The 25436-nt window shown below is 36.6% G+C and overlaps 1 protein-coding gene and 1 pseudogene across 8 annotated transcripts in view; one reads left to right on the forward strand and one right to left on the reverse strand.

Annotated features, from left to right (window-relative positions):
* The window catches only part of PDE4D (phosphodiesterase 4D), a 1550946-nt gene that overhangs the window by 256519 nt on the left and 1268991 nt on the right, over positions 1-25436 (reverse strand). The gene's annotated exons all lie outside the window — the stretch shown is intronic.
* LOC119467045 lies at positions 6824-6942 on the forward strand (annotated as a pseudogene).

The following is a 25436-nucleotide window of genomic DNA, read 5'->3' on the forward strand; positions in this document are numbered from 1 at the left end:
ACACACACACACACACACACACACACACACACACAGCCTGGCACACAGATGAAGTGTATATGCTTATTTATGAGTAAAATATTATGTGGTATCTGGAAATATACAATACTTGTTTCTGGCTTGTCAGTGACACTCCCAAGTAACACAGAGCAATAAAAAGATTCAAGATGGAAATGACAGCATGAGTTTGATATCTGAACTGTAAATGATAGAGGATAAGCTGGACTTGCTTAGCACATTTAGACACAATGACATGGTAAAAGGCCAATTTTTCTGAAAAGTAGTAGGCCAGTGTTATGGAATGAATCTTGTTTCCACCAGAATTCATAGGTTGGAGCTCTAACCCTCAATGTGACTGTATTTAGGCACAGGGCCTGTTGGGTGATAAAGGTTAAATGAGGTCATATGGATGAGGTCCTAATCCAATAGGGCTGGTGTTCTTCTAAGAAAAGAGAGAGACACAAGAGCATTTGCTCTTTACCATCATGAGGACAGAGCAAGAAAGCAGCCATCTGCATGTAGGAAGAGTCCTCAACAGGAACCAAATCAGTCAATCTTGGTCTTGGACTTCCCAGCCTTCAGAATTGTAAGAAAATTTTTGTTTAGGCTACCAGTCTATGGTACTTGGTTATGCTGCCTGAGTTGACTAAGAACCAGAAAGCCCCAAACAAAACTTGTTTTACTTGAGGTTTAGAAATTACTTTTTAATTATTATTTTTAAGAAAAATTTTCATAACTGAAACTCTTCCTAAGAAAGCATCTCAAATTATTGCCAAGACCAATGCCATGAAATTTTCCCCCTAAATTTTCTTCTAGGTTTACAGCTTCAGGTCTTACAATTCAGCCCTTTGAGCTGATTTTTGTATACGGTTTAAGGGTTTAATTTCACTCTTTTGCATATGAATATCCAGTTTTCCCAACACCATTTGTTCAAGACTTTTCATTCTTCATTGCATATTGTGGGCACCCTTGTCAAAGATCAGTTAACTGTATACGTGTGAGTTGATTTCTGGGCTCTATTCTGTTCTATTGGTTTTACTGTTGTCTTTATGCCAGTAGCACACTGCTTTGATTACTGTCACTTAGTAATATGTTTTGAAATCAGGACATATGAGACCTCCAATTTTGTTGTTTTTTTCAAGATTGTTTTGGCGTTTCACAATCTTTTGTGGTTTCTTATGAATTTGAAGATTGCTTTTCTATTTTTATAAAAAAATACCACTGGATTTTGGTGGAGATTTTATTGGACAGTGTGGACATTTCAACAATATTAAGTTTTCTAATCCATGGAAGCATCAAAGCATAAGCAAAAAAGCAAAAATAGGCAAGTGGGACTACATCAAAATAAAAGGTTTCTGCAGAGCAAGGGAGAAAAGATAGTGAAAAGGCAACCTACAGATTAGAAGAAAATATTTGCAATCCACATATCTGATATGATATTAATATCCACAATACATAGGTGCTCCTACAACTCAATAGCAAAACCCCCCAAACCCAACCGAAACCCCTCAAAATTAAAAAATAAAACACCAACTATTAACAGAGTAAACAGATAACCTACAGAATGGGAGAAAATGTTGCAAATTATATTATCCAACAAAGTTCTAATATCCAGAATCTACAAGGAACTTAAACAAACATTCAAGCAAAAACCAAACAACCCCATTAAAAAGTGGGCAAAGGACATAAACACTTTTCCAAAGAAGGCATAGATGTGGCCAATAAGCATATGAAAAAATGCTCAAAATCACTAATCATTAAAGAAATACAAATCAAAATGACAGTGAGATATCATTTCATACCACTCAGAATGGCTCTTACCAAAAAGTCAAAATATAACAGATGCTGGCAAGGTTGCAGAGAAATGGAAATGCTTATGTACTGCTGGTTAGAATGTAAATTATTAATACTTCAACCATCGTGGAAAGCAGTGTGGTGATTCCTCAAAGAACTAAAAACAGAACTACCATTCAATTCAGCAATCACACTACTGGGTATATGCCAAAAGGAATAGAAATCATTCTACCTTAAAGATACATGCATGCATGTGTTCACTACAGCAATATTCACAATTGCAAAGACACTGAATCAAACTGAATGTTCATCAATGATAGACTGGATAAAGAAAATTTGGTACATATATACCATGGAATACTATGCAGCCATATAAAAGAACAAGATAATGTTCTTTGTAGGAACATGAATGGAGCTGCAGGCAATTATCTTTAGCAAACTAATGTAAGAAAAGAAAACCAAATATTGCGTGTTTTCACTTATAAGTGGTAACTAAATAATAAGAATACATGGACAGAAAGAGAGGAACAATAGACACTGGGGCCTACTTGAGGGTGGATGGTGGGAGGAGGGAGAGGAGCAGAAAAAAAATACCAACTGTCAGGTACTATGTTTAGTACCTGGGTGACAAAATAATATGTACATCAAATCCCCAAGTCACAAGTTTACCTACATAACAAAGCTGAACATGTACCCCTGAACCTGAAATAAAAGTTAAAATATTAAGAAAAGAAACAAGCAAAGAAAAAAACCCAAGGTGGAGTTGGGAAGTGTTTCTGTATTTATTTATTGTTTCTATGATACAGAGCAACTAAAATTGCTTTAATAAGCCCACCTTGAAACACTGATATTTTAATGATGGGCCCTGCTACTTCTCCAGCCACCCACCCACATTTATTCTTTGTATTGCAGATACAGTGATCCTCCTAAAATGTATGCCCAATCCCTGCAAGTTCCTGCTCACTATCTCGTAATGGTATCCTATTTTATTCAGAGTAAATACTACGCCCTCTCAATGGTTTAAGGCCCTCAGTGATCGGCCCCTGGTGCCTCTCTAATCTCATCTTTACCTACATCTCTTCCTCTTATTCACTCTGCTCAGCCTCTTGGTCCCTAGCTGTCCTTGTAGCACCTGTGCATACTCCCTCCTCAGGGCCTTTGGATTTGCAGTTCTCCTTGCCTGGCACATTTTTTCTTCAGATATCAACTCAATGTTACCTTCATGAGATATTCCCAAGCCAGCCTATTTAAAACTGTCACCCCTAACCTCCCAGCATTTTTTTTTAAAGACCTTCCTTACTTTTAATTTTTTCTATAGCATTCAACAGCCTCTGATGAACTTCATTTTTTACTCATTTTATCATTTTACCTACATCATTAAATAGATCCACAAGTGCAGAGTATTTTTTTTAAAAAATCTACTTTGTTCATTAGTGTGTCCCCAGCAGATGCAACAGTGCCTCACATGTATGAGTTGCTCAATAAGTATTTGTATTGGGAATACATGGATATCTTTAGACGCAGCACTATTTTTTTCTATCCTGGTTATCATTCCATGGTTATCTGTGTAGCTCTACTTCAAATAAACTTCATTGCTCTTTTTTAAATTTAGCTAGGAATTGGTCACTTATTTAAAGAAAGAGGCCTATCAGTTAATGAGATTGTTAGTACATTTGAAGAAATAATCTGGAACTCAGAAGGCATTTTAATGGAGGTTATTTTGAATATCCTCCTGTTTGAACACCAGTCAACCATGCAATCACGGGTGGGATCTAGGTTTTGTGGTGCATGAAGGTTATACAGTTATAAGAGTCCACTTTCAGAAAAATAATACCAAAACATCTTAGGTTTTCAAATTTTACAAAACCTAAAACCATGTGCTGCAAGTACTCCTTCGTCTTAGAACTTGAAAGGGAACCAGGCCAGTGAGAAGCTCTTAGCTTGATCTTCATTAGTTTTAGTTTCACATAGGCTTGTATCTGAGGCCAATTACATATCAGGAAAGGATAAGAAAAGCAATTGCATGGGTGAAAATAAAAATGTAGCACTTATCTTCTTTTTTTTTTGAGATGGATTTTTGAGTTGCCCAGGCTAAAGTGCAATGGTGTGATCTCAGTTCACCACAACCTCCGCCTCCTGGGTTCAGGTGATTCTCCTGCCTCAGCCTCCTGAGTAGCTGGGATTACAGGCATGCGTCACTATGCCCAGCTGATTTTGTATTTTTAGTAGAGACGGGGTTTCTCTATGTTGGTCAGGCTGGTCTCGAATTACCAACCTCAGGTGATTTGCCCGCCTCGGCTCCCAAAAGTTCTGGGATTACAGGCGTGAGCCATTGTACCCAGTCGTACCTTATATTATTTTAAAAGGCAAATTATGAGTAGTTTTTTCTTCATTCCTTTTTTCTCTTTCCCTCTGTCCCTATCATCTCCCTCTCCCCTTCCTTTCCCCCCATTCCCCTCCCTCTCTTTCTTTCTATTTTCAGTATCCAAATTTTCAAAGCTTACTCATGTTTCTCAAAATTCTTGTTATTTGCACATGTTTATTTTTCCCAGATCATTGAGTGTCACCTAGTCCTGGGGAATGGAGACTGATTCCACTAGGTCAGACATTGAACCCACTTTGAAGAGGGGTGATCTTCAAACCATAGCTGTCTCCAAAGATATAATTTTCTTTTTGAGGGATGGGTTTTAAAAATGTGATCCTCAATCACATTCCTGGCTATCTGGTTATTTAGATTTACTAAAAATCAATCTCCAAAATATTTTATTGACTAAATAAGAATGATTGATAAATTCTGTGTAGAACTACTTAGCATTAACATATTATATGTTAAATATGTTAAATAAGCCTCGGTAAGATTACAATACAAAACAAAAAAGTAATAGTTCTATTATAATTACCTTTAAAAATATAACCTAATTCAGATTCTTTTAGACTAATGGATATGAAAACTCATATACCATGTTTTTCCTCTGGGCTCACACTCTCCATCAAACAGGTCAGGAAGCCATTCACCAGCCCTACTATTAAATCTATTTTGGAGAAGTGGCATTATTCAGTTTCCAACCTCAACAATCCAAACAGACGAGTTTTCTGCTTTAATGGGGGTGGAGTGAATGGAAAAGGGCTTCAGAGGGTTGTGTGGCCTGAATTACAGACAATTTTTTTTCTGTCTTACTGAGGTAAAGCAATGATAAGAATATTTTCTTATGATGAACATAATCACTCTCCTCTGCAATTTTTTAAAAATATATAGTGGAGAATAAAAAAGATCCATCTCATTATGTGTCTCATTGTATAATAAGTACACTGAGATTAGCTCTCTCTCATGATTTCTTATATTGGGTGAATTATGTATGGTTACAAATTATCTTTTAAAGGTTTTAAGATATTGGATGCCCTACCACGGAGGCAGCAGTATCTACTTCAACAATGATATTGTAGAGTGAAGAAATACGTTTCCTTGAAACAGAATCCTGGCTTGAAGACAAAATGCCCTTGGAAAAGCATAGAATTAAATAATCAGGACTGTGAATATAGGAAATTCTGCTTGCTGTCTGCCATATGCCATTCTCTGCCTGTTCCTGGGCATACAAGAAGTTCTCATTTCTATGTCTCCCTTGCAATTAGATTTGGCCAAGTGATTGAATGTGAGCAGAAATACTGCATGCCACTTTCAGGACTGGTTCATTGCTCCTCCCACATGTCCATCTTGATGTTCTTTTTCTGTCAACTGGATGCTGAAGATGTTGATGGGAGAAGAAGGTGGGAGAATCCTGGTCCATGACTAAGAGCAAGGAGAGCAGCCTTATCCTCCTAAACACCATCCTAGAAAGCTATCTGATGAAGAATGACTTGTTTTTAAGTCATTTAATTTTGGGGGTTTATTTGTTAGCATAATAACATTCAACACACTGCATTACATAAAAGTAGACTGGCAGTACTGAAAGTATATTAAACTCTCAAATGTTTCACAATCTATTTCTGGTCCAAGTGAAACCGTCTCTGTCTTCACTTTTACCACTTTCACACTTCATTTAGGTTTTTTTATTCCCTTGATCTTCTGTGGTTACAGGTATTTTCATCATGAAATTTTTCATTATCTAAGTGCTTAAGAGGTGTTAGAGAATAAGTCTATAATTATTACACACGGTTGTGATTGTTGTGTAATGTGAAAGCCAGTCCGGTTCTGTACTGCCTTAACAACAATCAGTAAAGTTACAGAGGATCAGTTCAAGTGTGAACCTGACACATGAATCTGTCTCTGGATTACAGAAGACATCCAGGATCGAGAGTAACCAACACTCAGGATTTACATCTGTGCTTTACTTGAGCCAATGAGATTTCAGAAGTACCAGATCAAACTAGGCTTGCCTTAAGAAAACAAACATAAAAATAGACAAATGGGACTATATTAAACATAGCAAAGGAAACAATTAACGGAGTGAAAAGACAACATGTTAAATGGGGGAAAATATTTGCAAACTATTTATCTGACAATGAACTAATATCCAGAATATGCTAGGGACTCAAGTTAACAGTAAAAACAAAGCAAAACAAAACCAAAATAATCCCATCACAAATTGGACAAAGGACATGAATAGACATTTCTAAAAAGAAGACATACCAACAGGTATACAAAAGTGTTCAATATTACCAATCATTGGGGAACTACAAATCAAAACCACAATGAGGTATCTTACCTTAGAATGGCTATTATCAAAAGACAAAAAATAATACATGCTGGTGAGGACATGGAGAAAAAGGAATTCTTATTTAGTGGGAATATAAATTAATATGGCCATTATGGAAAACAGCATGGAGACTTCTCAAAAAACTAAAAGTAGACCTATTATACAATCCAGCAATCCCCCTACTAGATATTTATATAAAGGAAAAGGAAAGGAAATCTGTACGTCAAAGGGATACCTGAACCCTCATGCTTATTGCAGCACTATTCACAATAGCTAACACATGGAATCAACCAAAATATCCATCAGCTAACAAACGGATAAAGAAAATGTAGTGTGTCTCTGGCCATACGACTCTGAACGCGCCCGATCTTGTCTGATCTCAGAAGCTAAGCAGGGGTGGGCCTAGTTAGTATTTGGATGGGAGACTGCCTAGGAATCCTGGGAGCTATAGGCTTTAAGAAATAAACAAATAAATAAAAAGTAAAAAAATAAAAAGAAAATGTAGTGTGTATATATACACACACACAATGGAATACTATTCAACCAAAAAAAGAATAAAATCCTGCCATTTTCAGCAACATGGATTGAACTGAATGTTAAGTGAAATAAGCCAGGTATAGAAACACAAATATGGCATGTTCTCATTCATAAGTGGGTATTAAAAAAAGTTGATCTCAGGAAGGTAATAGAATGATAGTTGCCTGAGCCTCAGAAGAGGAGGAGAATGAAGAGAGATTGCCTAATGTATGAAAACATAGAGTTAGATGGAAGAAATAAGTTACAGTGTGTGATAGCAGAGCTGGGAGACTATAGTTAAGAATAATGTATTATATATTTCAAAATAGCCAGAAGAAAGTAATTGAAATTATTCCAATACATACAAATGCTAAATGCCCAAGGTGGTAGATACCCAAAATAATTTGACTTGGTCATTATACATCCTATGCATGTAACAAAATATCCCATTATCCTATGTACAAATATTGTGAATCAATTATTTTAAAATATTAAAAAACAACAAAAAACTAGGCTTCTCTTATTCAAAATGGTATTGCAAAACAAAATGACATTTTGAATGTGCACATTTCTAGGGAAATGGTTGAGAGCCTATAGAAAAATTCTTGAAATATTTCACAGTTTATCCAAAACTAGACTAGAACCACTCTTCACTGTTGTCTAGCTCATTTGCAATGGAATCAGGGTGAGCTGGTTCAGACTGGGAATGTTACAGGTTGGATCAGATGCCTAAGACCATTCCTGTTCTGAACTCCTAGACTAAATGCCCTCCTAGAGCCAAATGTTCCTCTCTAGAAGGAAAGGATATTACCTGGGGCATCCTTTTGCTGATATAGCACCCTCCTAAAATTTCAGCCCTCCTTCTCTGAGCTTCAGTGCATTTCTGGTATAAGAAATATTTCATTGCCACCTTAGATATCAAACTCAAAGGATGAATAGATCCTGAAGGTGACAGAGTAATTCACAGAAAAGAGTCGCCTATCTATTCCACAAATGCTCATCAACTACCTACTCTCACCAGCCTGGGAGGAATCATGAAGTTCACTGAGAAGACATAAGGATGGTAGTAGTCACATTGATCTTCATTCCAAAATTAAGTTGGGATTTTCTTTACCCTTAGAATAACCAAACTCATGGTGAGGCTGTTCATAAATCCTGTTGACTTGCCAGGTCCATAGCATGCTGTTTTCTAAAGGCATTTGACCTCTTCTCTAATAATCTCAAGTTGAGAAGCAATGTTCTTTGCTGACCCTCTTTAACATTAACTATATTCTCAAATTTAAAAAAATCAAGTTTTACTTCTTCAGCCTTAAAATTCTTCTCATTTTAATGTAATAATATTTCTCAAATATTTGAATACATTCATCCATTTTTGGGCCACTTCATCTATTTTCTGGATAGATTATGATATTCAACTATGTGTATTTTGTCTTTTTTCTTTTTTTGTAGAATTTATTACATATAATCTTGGCTTCCATTTTATTTCCCACTTATCCTCCTTTAAAAAATGATTTATGCTTTTTCAATGAGGAGTCCAAAATGGCACACAGAACTCTAAGTACAGGGTAAACAAGGCCATCTCTAATGAGAAAGCCGTTCAATTCAGCAAAGATTTTTCCAACCAGCTATACACAGTCATGCCAGAATCCTCAGATTTAGTGTTTCCTATTAGCAACTGTAATTCTTTTGATTGCTGGCCTGTAAAATATTTAGTACTATACTGTACCACAATAATGTAAATATGTAAATAGAACCTCCATCTCCAGCCTGATTATATAAAATGAATACCCCTGGTAAATTATTTAATTTTAAAAGTAGCTACTTTTACAGAAAAATATATGCTGTAAGATAACTTCTACTCTTTTTTCATACATTAAGAAGTCTAAAAAAAGAATAGATGTCAGTTTTTTAAACTTAGGGGAAAAAACAAACCTAAACATGATTATACACTTTGCTGACCTTTGAAATTTAATTTGACCAAATTTTGAAAATAGTCTTTGAGAATTACAGAGTGAGCACATGCCTGTACTTCATGAAACCCAAGTCAAAGTTTTTTTTTTTTTAATATTGAGGATACTAATGTTGTATAATGTAACTACTTTATGATTGATGCTTTTTGTATCTTATATAAGAAATACTTCCCAATCATGAGAACATATTTTTTTTTTTTTTTTTTTTTTTTTTGTATCTTTTTTTTTTTTTTTTTTTTTAATGTCTTTAAGCCTTTTAGAAATCTTAAAATATGACTCTTTCAGCATTCTTTTTCTTTTTTTGTAAAATTCAAAACTTAAATTTGACGAGAGGAAAAAAAAATATCCAAACCACATCTATGCTTTTTCTGCTCTCAGCTTCTTCCTACGGAGCTGTACTTTAAACTTGCAATGTAATTATGAGTTTCCTTACCACATATGCCACTAATCCCACGGAAGTATGTGGCCTTTCAGAATACATGAAAATAATCTCTCAGGGCACCTTGGGTGCTTTCTTACTTGCCATGTCCACAAAGAGTTCCATCTGTGACCCTGATGGTCAGATAACCTGTGCTGGGGGAGACCAAAGAACTCCTCCCTAAAGCCTTTTCTTCCTGCACTTCTCCTGCCCTCACAAGCAGGTCTTTTCTGAGCCCCTTCACAGCCATTGTTCAATGGAATTTACACAGTGACCCTGGGCAGTAGGTGGTGGATCTGGGAGTGTGGATTTTTACCCTTATTTGCTGAAGAAAAATCTGAAACTCAGGAAGGAGGGCAATGATGTGCCTAAAGTCTCTTATAGATTTCAATGTCTGGATTATGACTCAATCTCAAATCTTCAGTTCTTTGGATTAAATATTTAAATGAAGAATTGAACAAATGGATTACTTCTAATTTCATAAAACTTGAAACAAAGAGAAATAATTATTTTAATGCCCCCTATGTGCACTCAGTAGAGATATTGTCTAGCTAAGCACAATGTTCAAAACCTTTGTGTGGAACATGCCATTTTGCTGAAATGAATAGATGTGTTTACATGTCTCTAAATAGTAGAATGAAAAAGCTGGAAAAAGGATTGTAACAAGAGTCCTTCACTTTGGTAATCTTGTTAATCATCCTAACAATATTATAATGCTTTATAATCTATGGTAAATGTTTGTTAATACTTAGAGGAAGACGCAGAAAAAAACTATCTGGTTAAATTTACTTAAACATATGAGACCAGCTTTGTAAAACAAAGGGATTCCCACTTAATATTCTGAAGATTATTTGAGAAAAACAGGAATGTATTTCTTTTGTATTATTTATTGATTTTTAAATTTTAGATCCAGGGGTCCACGTGCAATTTTGTTACATGGCTATATTGCATGAAGCTGAAGTTTGAGCTTCTAATGATCCTGTCACCCAAGTAGTGAACACAGGAGCCGATAGGTATTTTTTGACCCTTGCCACCCTCTCTCCCTCCCTGCTTTTGTGATCACTGTTCATGAGCAGTGATGTATTTAACACGAAGATAAGAACTGATGCTGGGCTATGAATTGGGAGCCTTGAGTTTGAGTTCTGACCCTGCTACTACCTCGTTGTGATTTTGGCAAGCCTCTTGACTTCTCTGGGACTTAGTTATTTCATCAAAAACTAAAGAAATTATCCTTTTCAATTACTGGTCTACACATCACTTTGGAGAGGCTTTTAAAAATACAGATTCGTAGGTCTCCTTTTGGATACTCTGTGTCAGTAAAGCTGAAGCTGGATCCCAGAATCTCTACTTTCAAAGGCTGTCATAGCTATTTGATGTGTTGTCAGGTTGGGAACGTCAGACTTGCTTACCTCCCTTCTAGCTTCAGCATTCCTGATTGCAACATTCCTGACTGCTCATATTCCTCTACGCTGTGCTTACTTGGGAGGGAGGGTGAGAAGAGCCAAAGCTGTCGTCAGCAGGTTATATCAAATCAGCTTCCTTGGTGGTGTCCCTGCCCACATGCCCAACTCCTCAACACTACTTTCTACACTATTGTTGGAGTTTCGTGTGTGGTTAAATGGGAAGGAGAAAGAAGGGAAAAAAGGAGAGACGGAGAGAAGGAAGGAAGGAGAGGAAGAAAGGAAAAAGGAAGGAAGAAAAGAAGGAAGGAAAAGGAGATAGCTTGAGGCGGTTGGAAAATGTGATTATTTTACTTCCTTGAATGACTACTCTTGCCGATAAAAGTGGATTCTTTAACGTGGCACTTAGGTTACTTTAAAATCGGGTCCCAATTCCCTTTAAATCTTGTTTCTGGCCCCTCCAAAGATATTTCTGGTCACACTCTTCTCACTCCTGGAATATACTTTACAGGTAATGAAGTTTCAGATCCTACCAATTTCTGCCTCATGAAATAAGTCTTACTTTTCAAAGCTTAATATGTAGTAAGAAATGTGTAATATGACCTCCAGTTCTTCCTTCCACAATTCCAAGCATCTTATTCACACTCTCAATCAAGCATTATCTCAGGGTATTACAACTGACTTTAGACACATTTCTCCCCTTATCAGCTACCCCTCCCCAGCTGTTTGAGGTTGGGGGTCTCTATATCATTTACTTTACTCATCATAATAAAATTAGCATTCATGTTTGCTTGACCATTTGCCAATTTCTATACATCCATTATTTTATTTGCACTTCATAATATTTCTGTGAAATAAATATTTTTTGTCAACCCATTTTCTTGATAATGAAACTGCAAACTGGTTTGCTGGTTAATGATGATGAGAGGTTTATTGGTTTGGTTAATGATGAGAGGCTTACTGGTTTGCTCATTAATGATGGAGCTGAGATATGAACCTAGATGCTGTGAATTCAAATCTTCTGATTTTCCTGCATTGATTTACAAGACATTGACAGATAGCAGGTACTCAGTAAATGTATATGAAGCAATTAAGTGAATGAATAACTGGTGAGAAAAGTCATCATGGTCTGAAATAACGGTCTCTGGTCTATGTTTGCATCTTAAATCTGTTACTTGCTATCTGAACAATGTTGGATAGTTCACCTAATCTGTCTGAACTTCCCTTTCCTTCTTTATCACATGGAAAAATCATATTGCCCTCATATAGGGGTATGTGTGTGTGTGTGTGTGTGTGTGTGTGAACTCAATGATAAGAAATGTGTAATGTGTTCTAATCAGTGTGTGCACACAATACTCATGATATGCTTGCTTCGTAGCTTTATGTGAAAGGCAGTCATTTTGTTATTCATTACATGTGAAGTCTATGCATATGCCTACCTGTGGAGGGTATATTTATTCCTGAGATTTTAATCTCTGTCATCTTCAGTGAGAAACAGTAAGAGAGACATTATATGATGATAGTTAAGAACACAGGGTCTAGGCAATCTGAGTTGAAAACCTGATTCTCTGCCTTTTTAGCCTTGTGAGTTTGGCCAAGTTACTCTCTCCATGCCTTAGTCTCTTCTTCAATAACATGGAGAAAATGCCATTCAGAATCATGCCTAGTGTGTGATAAGCGCCATGTATTTGTGGCTATTTACTTACATTATGAAGGCACAAAACTAATAATAGGCATGGTTAGCTAATAATGACATATTTGTCCTTTGTGTTCCTCAACCAAAATTGATAATTCTTGTAAAAAAAGAACAACAGTAAACTGAGACCTTGTCATTTGTATTTGGATGAGTAGGTAACAGTGATTAGATGAGCATTTGAAGAACACTCAATTCTTCAAATACATATTCCATGCTCACATATAAAGAAAACAAAGTAGGAGTGTGCATTTTATATTTAAACATAATGAAACATCAGCTCTTGTGTATTTATGAATGGAGTAGGAAAAAAGGTCATTTGACTTTTGTTGAGCAGCTCGGACTTTGATCTTTGATGCTCTCATTTGAAATAACAAAAACTGCCTCTTCTGTTCCCCGGCCCTGCTAATGAACAGAAGAACTGGAAGGAGAAAGAGTGCCATCTTTTAGAAATGATTCCTCTGAATGATAGCTATCCTTTGGAACAGCACATCAAAGGTTGTATTTCACCTGAGAAATCTCATACACATTTTGAAAGTTAAACTGTAATAACAAAACCTACACTACCTGTAATGCCAAAACATATCAAGCAAGATGTAACAATCTCTCTCGTATCCCAGTCTCATACATACGTGGTGTGAGTTAAGAACAAAGGTACTTTTGACTTTAAGACAATATGAAACGTGAGGTCAGTGTCCTTGGGAATAACGAGAAACCTGAGAATATTTATTGCACAGAGATGACGTTAAGATGACCTCAGAAAGATTTTCTTTGGAATGGTGGAGATTAAGTGGCAAGGCTAGGTATTCCTGTTACCAAAATAAATACTGCTTAAGCAACAGCAAACATGGAAGAGGGATGAAAGAAGAAGGGTTTCCCTACCCCTTTGCTGGAGCTAAAGTAAAACAGGCAAATGATTTTGAGGGCTCAGCATTTAAATCTACCACATAGGGTTTAAGTGTTGGTGCTGTACTGCTGTCTGTTGATAGAACTATGCCTTCTCCTTGAAGCTTCAAACTTTAGTTGATGTCTCAGGTAGAAAGTCTGTCCTTCAACATCTTTAATAGCGTTGACAACACGAATCACTTTGCTGAAATGCCTCCTCACCGAAGACCTTACTACCTTTGAAACTCTCCTCAACTCTGCTCTCTGCCACTGAATTCTGGACAGAATTAGAGCTGACATGCATGAACTCCCGAAGGCAAGCCTGCCCAGACAATCTTTAGGTTGGTGGTTCACTGTCCAGGGGGCACAGCTGCCACCGTTCCATGGGCCTTTTTCCAAGGGTAACACAATAATCACAATAGATAACAACAGAGAATGTGCTATTTTCAGCATCTCACATCCATTGTCTCATTTGACTTTTATCACTATTCCACATTAAGCAATGGTGCTAAGAGAAGTGGCTTGCCTGAAATTTGTATTTTTATCCATTATAATTTGTTGCCTGTCAATGATCCAATGGCCCCTTAGTAAAATACTGATGCTTTAACTCTAGGTTCCCAAATGCCATTTAGTTTCTAAAGCATCAAGTCATAGAAAAAAACAACATGCACGTTGAAATCAGATCTGAATTTGAACAGGTTCTGTTACTTGTCAGCTAGGGAACCTTAAGCAAAGGTTCTGTTACTTGTCAGCTAGGGGACCCTCTCTGAGCCTGAAACATTCCACACTTGTTCAAAAAGGATTATAAAGCACTCACATATTAAAATGAGTTAATGAATATGAAAGCACCTAGAACAGAGTTTTGAAAGTAGTGCATGCTCAGCAAATGTGAAATTCCTTTTTCTTCTTTCCCCTTTAATACATGAGAATTTCTTATACATTGCTTTGGTATTTTAATAAGATGGTCTTAATTTTACTCATTGCATGCATCTTGAGGCCAGTGAGGCACTAATGCAATAATCTCTGTCAACCCTTTCAGTTATTGAAACTAACAGCCATGACACAACCTTCTCATTCAGGCAGCCTACCTATATTTTTAAGGGGGGTATTAGTATACTTAGAGTCTCTATCAGAACAAAATTCTGTTATTATATTTACTCTAGGACCATTATTTTATTTGACTATGACTTTGTCAGAGTAGAGAGAGGATGTGACTGGTTTTTCTGAAAGGAGCAATTTACCTATTATAAACTAGTTGAAAACCTTTATTGAATAGCGTATTGCAATTGATGTTTGGAGTAACATGCCAGTTTTAGCAACAGATGATAATTTTAAATAGAATGCTTCAAATTTATGATTTCTTTGCACCTGTGTTCACCCACTTATTTTCCTTCGGCCGTCATAGTTCTTTGAATATTGGATGAGTGGTATAGGTGACAAATGAATGGCACATGTCTGTAAAGCACTAAGCTCGGCTCAAAACCTGCAGATCTTCTAGTTAACTAACCAAGTGATTCAGTTGATCACACGAGTATAGTATCCCAATAAGTTTAGACCCTGCTCTGGACTCAGGAGAACATTTTATCTGTTTAGGTCATTCTAATAAAAGTTCATAAATATAGCCACCCTGTTGCAAAGCATTTCAAATTTTGGAGATAAGAGACTGCTTTAAGAATCAGATGACTTATAAATCTTTGGAAATGTAAGTCTTCAGAAAAATTCATAAACACACACACACACACACACACACACACACACACACACACACCCTTTTTGGATGTAATTCCATAAAGTTCAGTATAGCCTAGTGGTTAAGCTAAGGGCTTTGGAGTTAGCCTGGCCTAAAATCATGACTCTACTGCTACATAGTTTTGTGACCTTCTTCATATCATTTAATCTCTTTAAATTTCATTTTCAAAATGGGAATAAAAACAGTACCTATGTGATGGGTCGTTATTAAGTTTAGAGGAGATAAAGCATGTGAAGTGTTCAGCACACTGTGTGACACTTACTAAATGCTGTACATTTTTGTTATTTTAAGGGAGGTAAGCAGATCTCCAAAGCTTATTTGTGGACAGGAGATTAAGAATTTCTGCTATGAAAAGAGGACAAAGTTCAAACCAATTAAGGACAATCTGCCTACCATAAAAACAAGATCCTATTGAAGTTAAATAACTATCAATAAAGGGGCATTCAACAACTAGGTCTGCTACCCTGCCTGGCCCAGAGTAAGAAGGACAATGGGTCCAGCCATGTCCCTGTTCTTTCTGAGGAGTGGCAACTATGCCTCCTACTGCACCCGCCTGTACCAGCCACAGCCAAGAACTTGGCATCATGGATGCTCTCTACACTTGACTGAAAAAGAAAACAGCTTCTTGGCTGCCTGCGCCTTATAAGGTGATCATCCTGTTCCTGACATATTTTTTACAAGGTTCTAGGTGTAAGAAAAGGCTGTTTTAGGTTTTAATGAGAGAATATTTGCTAAGCACCCAGCTTAAGGACACACACAAAACAATAAATGCTGCCTCTTTCCAAAGGTCAGGAGAAAGGATAACTTAGCTTGACAAAGTCACAGCTCTGGGAGAAACTCCACTGATACTCAGGGGACTGTCTAAGTTATGTAGTTTAACTAAATTTGACTTGAAATAAGTAGGCCTTTGAGAGGACTTTTCTCTGGGGATTTTACAGATATTTGCTGATATTGTATTTGCTCTTAACACACTTGACTTGTGCTTTAAGGTACCCTATTTTAGTCAAAGTAGATTCTTTAGCCAAATCAGTACATTTTGAAATGACTAAAATATCTAGCAGCCAGCAAGTTCAGATACATTAATCTTTAGGAGGAAGTAGCCACAAATTGAATAGTGCCTAAAGATTCTGTATTGTTTTGCTTTGTTTCAGAAAGATTATCACAGGGAACAGCTGAATTAAGTGATTTTAATATTAATATATTCATTTCTGTATTTCCAATACCTAGCATGGTTCTCATACCAAGTCTAGGAATGTGATAACTATTTATTGAATGAATCTTCTATACATGTATGTCAATATCCATTTTTAAGAACTCCATGGTCAGGCATGGTGGGTTATATCTGTAGTCCCACCTACTCAAGAAGCTGACATGGGAGGATCATTTGAGCACAGGAGTTTGAGTCTATAGTGTGCCATGATCAGACCTATGAATAGTCACTGTGCTCCAGCCTGTGCAACATAATGAGATCTCATCTCAAAAAAACAAAACAAAAGAAAACAAAAACAAAAAAAAATAAAACACCCTCCATGGTTTTTTTTTTTGTTTTTTTTTTTTTAGACAGAGTCTTGCTCTGTTGCCCAGGTTGGAGTGCAGTGGCACGATCTCGGCTTATTGCAACCTCCCTCTTACAGGTTCAAGCAATTCCCCTGCCTCAGCCTCCCAAGTAGCTGGGACTACAGGTGCGCACCACCATGCCCAGCTAATTTTTTCTATTTTATTAGAGACTAGGTTTCACTATGTTGTCCAGGCTGGTCTTGAACTCCTGAGCTCTGGCAAACCACCGACTTCCACCTCCCAAAGTGCTAGGATTACAGGTGTGAGCCACTATGCTCAGCCCCCTCCATGTTTTTTTTAACAGGTTTTACTGTTAAACTAGGTGAGAGGAAATTTACTGTGCAATTACTTGCTGTGGCTGATACAAGGTGCAGATCATAGCTCTATGGTGGCCTGGAGAACCTCACACTTCCTAATGGGTTATCTAAGCAGGTGACCGGGATAACCACTATTTTACTTTTGATAAAGTTTCATTGATCCTTTTTCAACTAGTCTTACCAAATTCTCTGAGTAACACCTGCTACATTTGATCTCAACTCAATTTCAACTCCACTGGTGTGCATGGGTGGGAACAAGAGAAAAATAAGGACAATATTTAAGTAAAAGAAATTTAGCAATGTCAGAAAAGACAGCAGGACAAATTGCAATCAGTAATCCAGCAACAATGCTAATCATTTAAAATTGTACATTTACATTTTCCAATGCAAAAATCATGATGTCAATATGAATACTAGTGACAACAGTAATAATAATGGGTTTTCATTTATTATTTACTATATGCTGTAGACTGGGTTAAATTCATTTGCATGGCTTATTTCATTTAATCCTCACAAGAATCCCAGGTGGAGGAGACTGGCATTTTCTTCCCTCCTTTATAGATGAGGAAATGGAGGCAGTGAGCAGTTAAATAACTTACAGACAGATGTAGATCCATTGTCAAAGTATTAAAGTCAGAATTCTCCATCATTGTACTGGCTTTTCTCACAATATGGCCTTGGACCATCTGCCTTAGAATTAACTGGGGTGCTTGTTAAAAATGAATAGCTCTTGGTGTTATCTAAAGCAAATGAATCGGGGTCTTAGGAATGAAGCTCAGGACTCTACATTTAAGAGACAGCAGGCGCAGTATTTCCTACCTACATCATAGTTGGAGAACCACTGTCTGAGCAATATGAATTTCACAGCCTGATATTGCTACATGAAGAAGGTTGAGTAATACGATTCCTGTTTTTACTACAGAGTCATGTAAGAGCAAAAATATATCACAACATTAAAGAGAAACAGTAACATATTCCCCCATCGAAAATCACCCCAGCTATCAAAATCATTTCACAGAAGACTCAACTGTTTTTCTTCTTAATTGATCATAGAAATGTACCTGCTTTTGGCCAGCTTTTTGTGTTTGTCCCTTATATGGAACTGAGGCCTCAATTTCCCATTCACAAGTGTCTAACTAGACAAAATTTTACAAAACTCCAGAGTTACATATTAATAAATATATAATGTTTGCTCTTTCTAAAAATGAGGATTCTCTATAAAATTTCTTTAAAGAATTTTTTTTTAAGATGAAATTTCACTCTTGTTGCTCAGGCTGGAGTGCAATGGTGAGATATCAGCTCACTGCAACCTCCGCCTCCTAGGTTCAAGTGATTCTCTTGCCTCAGCCTCCCAAGTAGCTGGTATTACAGGTATGTGCCACCATGCCCAGCTAATTTTTTTATTTTTAGTAGAGACGTGGTTTCACCATGTTGGCCAGGCTGCTCTTAAACTCCTGACCTCAGGTGATCTGCCTGCCTTGGGCTCCCAAAGAGCTGGGATTATAGGTGTGAGCCACCAGAATTTTTTTTTTTTTTTAATGTAGGGTTATAATTTGTTTTAAAAACTATCTGGAAGTATATTTAGTATGTCTCAACAAGTTTGAAACCATTTAAACTCTTTGACCCAGTAATAACATTTTCAAAAATTTTGCCAAAGTAATTAACCAGAGATATAGATTAATATTTCTACAAAGATGCTTAGTGAAGCACTATTTATAATAGAGAAAGAAGAGGAAAATTTAAAATGCCCAACAATGAGAGAATTGCTAAATATTAAATAAATCATTTTGTTATAAGTAAAATGGATTCCTGTGCCACCATTAGAATATCGGATTTTTCTAGAATCCTAACAGATATGGGAAAATCCTTCTTAAAACTGTCAAGTGAACAATGCAGAATAAAAAAGAATATATATATATATACAGGCCAGGACTGGTGGCTCATGCCTATAATCTCAGCACTTTGGGAGGCTGAGGTGGGCGGATCAATTGAGGCCAGGAGTTCGAGACCAGCCTGGGCAACATGGTGAAACCCTGTCTCTACTAAAAATACAAAAATTAGGTGTGGTGGTGTATAATTGTAATCCCAGCTACTCAGGAGGCTGAGGCACAAGAATCGCTTGAACCCAGGAAACACAGGTTGCAATGAGCCAAGATCACACCACTGCACTCCAGCCTGGGTGACAGAGCAAGACTCTGTCTCCAAAAAATAATAAAAAATAAACAAATATTTTAAAAAATTTAAAAATATATATATATAGTTCTGATATTCATCTGGTACACAACAATAGGATATATATAACCATAAAAATGTATATATATATGCACATGTGTATATGTGTGTGTGTCTGTGTAAGTATGTGGGGAATGCATGTATATATGCTTTAAAGGGTTATACAGGAAGTAAACCAACACGTTTTAATGATGGCTATCCCTGGATGCTGCAATGACAGGTTATGTATTTATATTTTATAAAATATAAATAAATATTGCAATACTTATTGGAAATTTTCTGAAGTTCCAAATTTGTCCACAATGAATGTGTATTTTGTAGTTAGAAAATATGTTATTACGAAATAACTCAATAGGAAACTACTTTTAGAAATGCATTTATGATGCAAGGCGAAGCATATCTGCAATATGACAAAGAGGCCTCTGAAGCAGGCCTCACCAATGTTCCCAACGATGGTAAATTTGGCGATAATTGTGTTGTTAGGGGAGCTCCAAGCTCAAATGCTGCAATTATGAGCTAGGGTACACAAGGACATGTTGGAAGTGACCGGCAATGTCAGCTTCCGCCAAAATAATGGTCAAGCGAATATGTGCTTTTGCCCAAAAAGGAAAGTAGCATGGCTGTAACTGGATATTGTAAATAAGTGGTCAAAGGATCCCTAAATAAGCAATAGCATATAAGCCTCCTTGCAGCATATTTTTCCTTCTGGGAGCCGTGTTAGGCTCACAGACATAAAGGCAGCCAAGAAACTGTTATCTGTTTGCTTCTAATTTATTTTTATAACTGTCCGTGCCAGCAACAACAACAACGACAAAAATGTTTCTAGGAGAAAATAAACTTGGCAATAAACCCTCTGAGTTTTTGAAGAATCTTATCAATCAAAAGCTTCTACTTATCATGTAGTTGTCAAACCCAGCCTCATTAAAACTTTCTGTATAATTGAGTGTATGTAGGGCTATTGGTACTGGAACCTTGATACTTGGCATCCAATCCTGGCTCTGCCAGGAGCTTTGTACTTTTGGGTGGATTTCTTAGCTTCTCCACATCTTGTTTTTCTTATCTGTAAATGTAGACCATATTATGCCATGCAGGGCTTTGAGGGGTTGAATGAGAAAATGTCACTAAAATACAGAACACAATCCCAGGCACATTGTAAAATGGAAAAGTCAGCTTGATTCCTTTCCCCTCTTGCCATATAAATAGGATGATTTCAGGTCTCTCAAAAGTGTTTCAAGGAATAAAGGAAGAAGTCAAACAAGCATGTGTGTTTCTGTGGATGTTGGTTTGTGATGAAATATATACATATATATATAAACATTATATATAACATATTTGTAAGGATGAAATAACTAGTATCTGCTTAAACAACAACAACTACACTTCTGAAAACCCTTTATTTTTCCTGATGGGTTTTGTTCAGGTGAAGATGTTCACTGGTAAAAGACAAGACAATCCATTTCTTTTCAGTAGTATTAGCTTCATTCGAAGGACACAGTGACATCTATTCAGAAACGTACCAATCTTTTTTCTTTTAAAATATTGAGGCAAACATCACTGAAGTTTCTTTAAAGCCAATGGTAACAAACATATTTCAGGATCTGTTTTGCTTCACTGTAGGTCTGTGTGTGGGTAGGTTATAAAATAAAATGAGCTTGCCATTACGGATATTACTCAAAAACAAACAAAAAAAAACCCCTATGATCATGATGCTGATAATCCTGCATTTATTATCCTAATAAAAACACATAAATGTCTAGAAAGAAATAGACAATTATCTATTAGGCCTCCCATCTCTTATTTAATAATAGCAGTGTCATTGCTGTAGTTAAAACCAACTCTGATCTTAATAAATCTGATGTAAAAACATATCACCACAAGGGGACTGTGTTAACCTTATGCAATACTTTCAGCTATGGTGACTAATAAGTCTATAATTTTTATATGGTTGCTCTTACTGAGGAAAGAGTAACCATTTAAGGAAATCTTCTACATTGCTGTTTGTTGAAAGGAAAGCTGGATCTATGTGCATGCCAACATACTACTAAAAAGTAAATATGCAATCAAATTATTCAACAATTTGAAATCATGGCCATTTTTATAGTTCCCGATGCTGATCTTTATCCAGATGAAGTGAAACTATTTACTTGTCAGAACTCTAAAACTAAATATTTATAAACCTCAAATACACAAATACATTATCACAGTGTGTGTATATGCACATGTATGTACACATTTTTATAGAATGAGAATGAGTTAGGTTTTGTAAAAGTTTCAGTTACAAGTTACATGCCTGTGTTACACATTCTGTCTGTAAACCACCTACACCCACACACGTATTCATTCATCCACTATTATAATACGGTTTTCAAAATCATGTCACATAGTTGATCTCATTTGATCATAACAGGAACCACAGTGTAATTGAAATAAATGCCTATGCTATGAAACCAAGTCAGTTAGTTAGTGACTGTAAAGGTAGTTGATTTACAGGAATATCTATTCCATGGCCTTGCTAACTGAACTAGTTAATGACACATTAACGACACGTATTACGTAATGCTTGTTCAATTAGGGAATGATCTTACATTAAAAAGCACATAGTAAAATGCTGATTTTTAGGAGGTGAGCTAGTAGTTTCAATGATTGTGGGCACCATTTAATGCACAGAAATTATGCATTTATTGAGTAAAATTTACAGAAAAAAGAGGCCTTGCCTATTTTAACTCAAGACTAGGGGCAACATCAATTTCCCAGAGCCTCCACAATGGACACTTTAGGAAAGGTGAGGATGGGTTGACTAGACAGAATACGACAGCTTTTAACACTGATAAAATTTGCTGCGCAATTGCTTATTGGTGGACTTAAAAAAATGGAAATAGAATGTAGGCTCCAGATGTTATTGATCAAGGGTACCCTTGATTATGTAATAGACACTTGCACAATGACAAATGAAAATGGCTGAACAGGTAGCCTGGGCCATAGGTTCTGTAACCTGTTCTCCTTTCCAGTGTTGCCAATCACTTGAACCTCACTTGCTGCAGAAACAAACTCAGCAGCCCAGCCCCTCACCACCCTGCTGCAGTTACCTTGAACATGTCTTTTCTCTGATTATTACTGGCTTCTGCCTTGATTCCCCATGCTTATCTTCCTTCCCTGAGACCCCAGTCCACCTGACCTTCCAATACAGGCTTAAGTTACTCTCTTTCTGTCCCACCCATGAACTGCAAGTTGGTGTACAGATCTTCCTGAAGTCACATGATCTCAACTGGTGACTGCCAATTTTATTGGATATCATGTCTATTAGTAAAAAAAAAGTGCAAGCACCTCCATTATGTATATTTATTTTTAATAAGTTATGTTCTTACACCATTACATGAAAATATTATCTATTTTACAAAATACATGAAAAAAATTTGTAAGTGGATAAGAAAAAAAATATGATTTTATTTCCATACCTCAAAAAGTTGTCCTGTTCACACCTGAGCAAATGTCTTAGAATTACCCGTTCTGAGCAGCTTGTTAAGAGACTGTTATGTTTTGCCCCCAAACACTAGTCAGGGCACGCTATTGCCAGTATGTCTGGCCAGATGGAACTTTTCCTAGTGCCTGGTGGGTGGTTCCTGCTCTTGCATCTATTACTTTACCCACCTACCTCCCAGTCCCATCAGCCTCTGCTTCACCCCAGTGAAGGACTCATTCTGGATTCCAATCTTTATTATTTTGTCTCATACAAAAGTAATTAATCAACTCCTTGGGACAAGAAAAGGTAGAAGTTTCTTCAGGAGTTAGCAAATGGCTACAAGCAATAAAAACCTTTAGAAGGCAAATAGAAATTTAGTTACATAATTGTTATAGCTGTAATATAGTATGTTTCTCTCAGTGGGCTGTACCAGAGTTCTTTTTTATCTACTTGTTTCTATTGTGACATTATTTGTAAAATGTAATTTATACCTGAGGTGTCTACACATGGTAGATGATATATAAAATTTTATATGTTACACAAAGCAATAAGCAAAGTAGGGAACATGTAACAAACGGTCCTGAGACACTTATTGGGAAAAAATAAACTTGTATCCCTGCCTTATATTAAAATAAATTTCCTACAGATTAAGAATTAGGTAAAAAAAAATCACAAATGCAGAAAATATAGCTGAATATTTATCTACTGTTAAGACAAAAAGCCCTTAAATTGTTAAAGCAAAGAAAGAAGTTACAAAAGAAAAAATATCATTAAATTTGACTGTATAAAACGCCATGAACAAAAGCAAAAAGGGAATGCAAAATTGGAGAACATAATTACAATAAATGTGAGCTGGAGAAGGCTCAGCTACCTAATACCTAAAGAACTTTTGCAAAAAGTGAGGAAAACTATACAACCTCAACAGAAAATAAGTGAAGAGACAGAAAATTAACAGAAGACAAATGGCAAATAAACACATAGAAAACACGTACACTAGTAGTCCAAAAATGTTAAGTAAAATGACACTGAAATGCCATTTTAAGCTAATATGTGGATAAAGATTTTTTTTATTTAATGATAAAAATTCCTATGAGAGTACAGTAAGATGAGAACTCTCAAGCAATGTGGCTTGCAGTGTAACCTGGTATAAACTTTACAGAAGTATTTTTTTTGTAAAATATATTTAGAGTTTTAAAATAGTCATATTACTTGACATAGTTATTTTACTAAGGAAATAATCAGAGATAAGACAAGGTTTCAGTTCAAAGATGTTCCCTGCTGATAATTTTAAATTGGGAAAAGCTAGAAACAACCTAAGTGTCCAATAATTGGCAAATGTATAAGTTATGAAGTCTTTTTAAGGTAAAATATTTTGTATACATATAAATCCTGTTTGAAATAATGTTAAGTGATATGGAAAAATGCTCATGATAAAATGCTAAATTTAAAAAACAGGGAATTAAAACTGTGCAATCCATGTAATTGCTATTAGTACTATACTTGCTTGGAAAAAGAATAGAAGAAAATAACTAAGAATTAGCATTGATTATTTGGGAGTGTGCTGAGATTGTGAGTAATTTATATTTTTATTTTTTCTATACATGTGTTGTGTGTGTGTGTGTGTGTGTGTGTGTGTGTGTGTGTGTGTGTGGTGTGTTTGAGTCTTGCTCGGTCACCCAGGCTGGAGTGCAGTGGTGCAATCATGGCTCACTGCACCCTGAATTCTTAGACTCACACAATCCTCCCACCTCAGTCTCCTGAGAGGTGGCAGTACAGGAATACACCACCATGTCTGGCTTATTATCATTATTGAGACAGGACCTTGCTTTGTTGCCAGGCTGGTCTCTAACTCTAGGCTTCAAGCAATCCTCTCACTTTGGCCTCCCAAAGTGCTGGGATTTCAGGTATTCCACCATGTCTGGTCTCTTTCTAAGTTTTTAAAGAAACCTAGACTGCACATAAATTGCCTTTATAATAAAAACTATTTTAATAAAAGAGGGCTGGGCATGGTGGTTCATGCCTTTAATCCCAGCACTGTGGGAGGCTGAAGCAGGCAGAGTGTTTGAGTCTATCTTGGGCAACACAGGGAGGCCCTATCTCTACAAAAATTTTTTTAAAAACTAGCCAGGTGGCAGGTATCCTTCTGGGACAAAGATAGCAGAAGAAGAAACCAGCAGCAACCCTTGCTGTTCTGCAGCTGCTGCAGGTGATCCCCAGGTAAGCAGGGCCTGGAGTGGACCTCAGCAGTCCTACAGCAGAGGGGCCAGACTGTTAAAAGGAAAACTAAGAAACAGAAATAACTTCATCATCAGCAAACCAGATGTCCACTCAGAGACCCAATCTGCAAGTCAACAACTACAAAGATGACGGGTGGATAAATACACAAAGATGGGAAGAAACCAGCAGAAAAAGGATGAAAACACCCGAAACCAGAACGCCTCTCCTCCGACAAGAGATCACAACTTGTTACCAGCAAGGGAACACGGCTGGATGGAGAATGTGATGAATTGACAGAATCAGGCTTCAGAAGGTGGGTAATAAGAAACTTCTCTGAGCTAAAAGAACATGTTCTAATCCAATGCAAAGAAACTAAGAACCTTGAAAAAAGATTTGATGAAATGCTAACGAGGATAAACAACTTAGAGAGGAATATAAGTGAATTGACGGAGGTGAAAAACACAACACAAGAACTTGGCAAAGCATACGCAAGTTTGAACAGCTGAATTGACCAAGCAAAAGAGAGGATATCA

The sequence above is a fragment of the Cebus imitator genome, unplaced genomic scaffold (genome assembly GCF_001604975.1).
Source record: "Cebus imitator isolate Cc_AM_T3 unplaced genomic scaffold, Cebus_imitator-1.0 Scaffold255, whole genome shotgun sequence".
Taxonomy (NCBI): Eukaryota; Metazoa; Chordata; class Mammalia; order Primates; family Cebidae; genus Cebus; species Cebus imitator.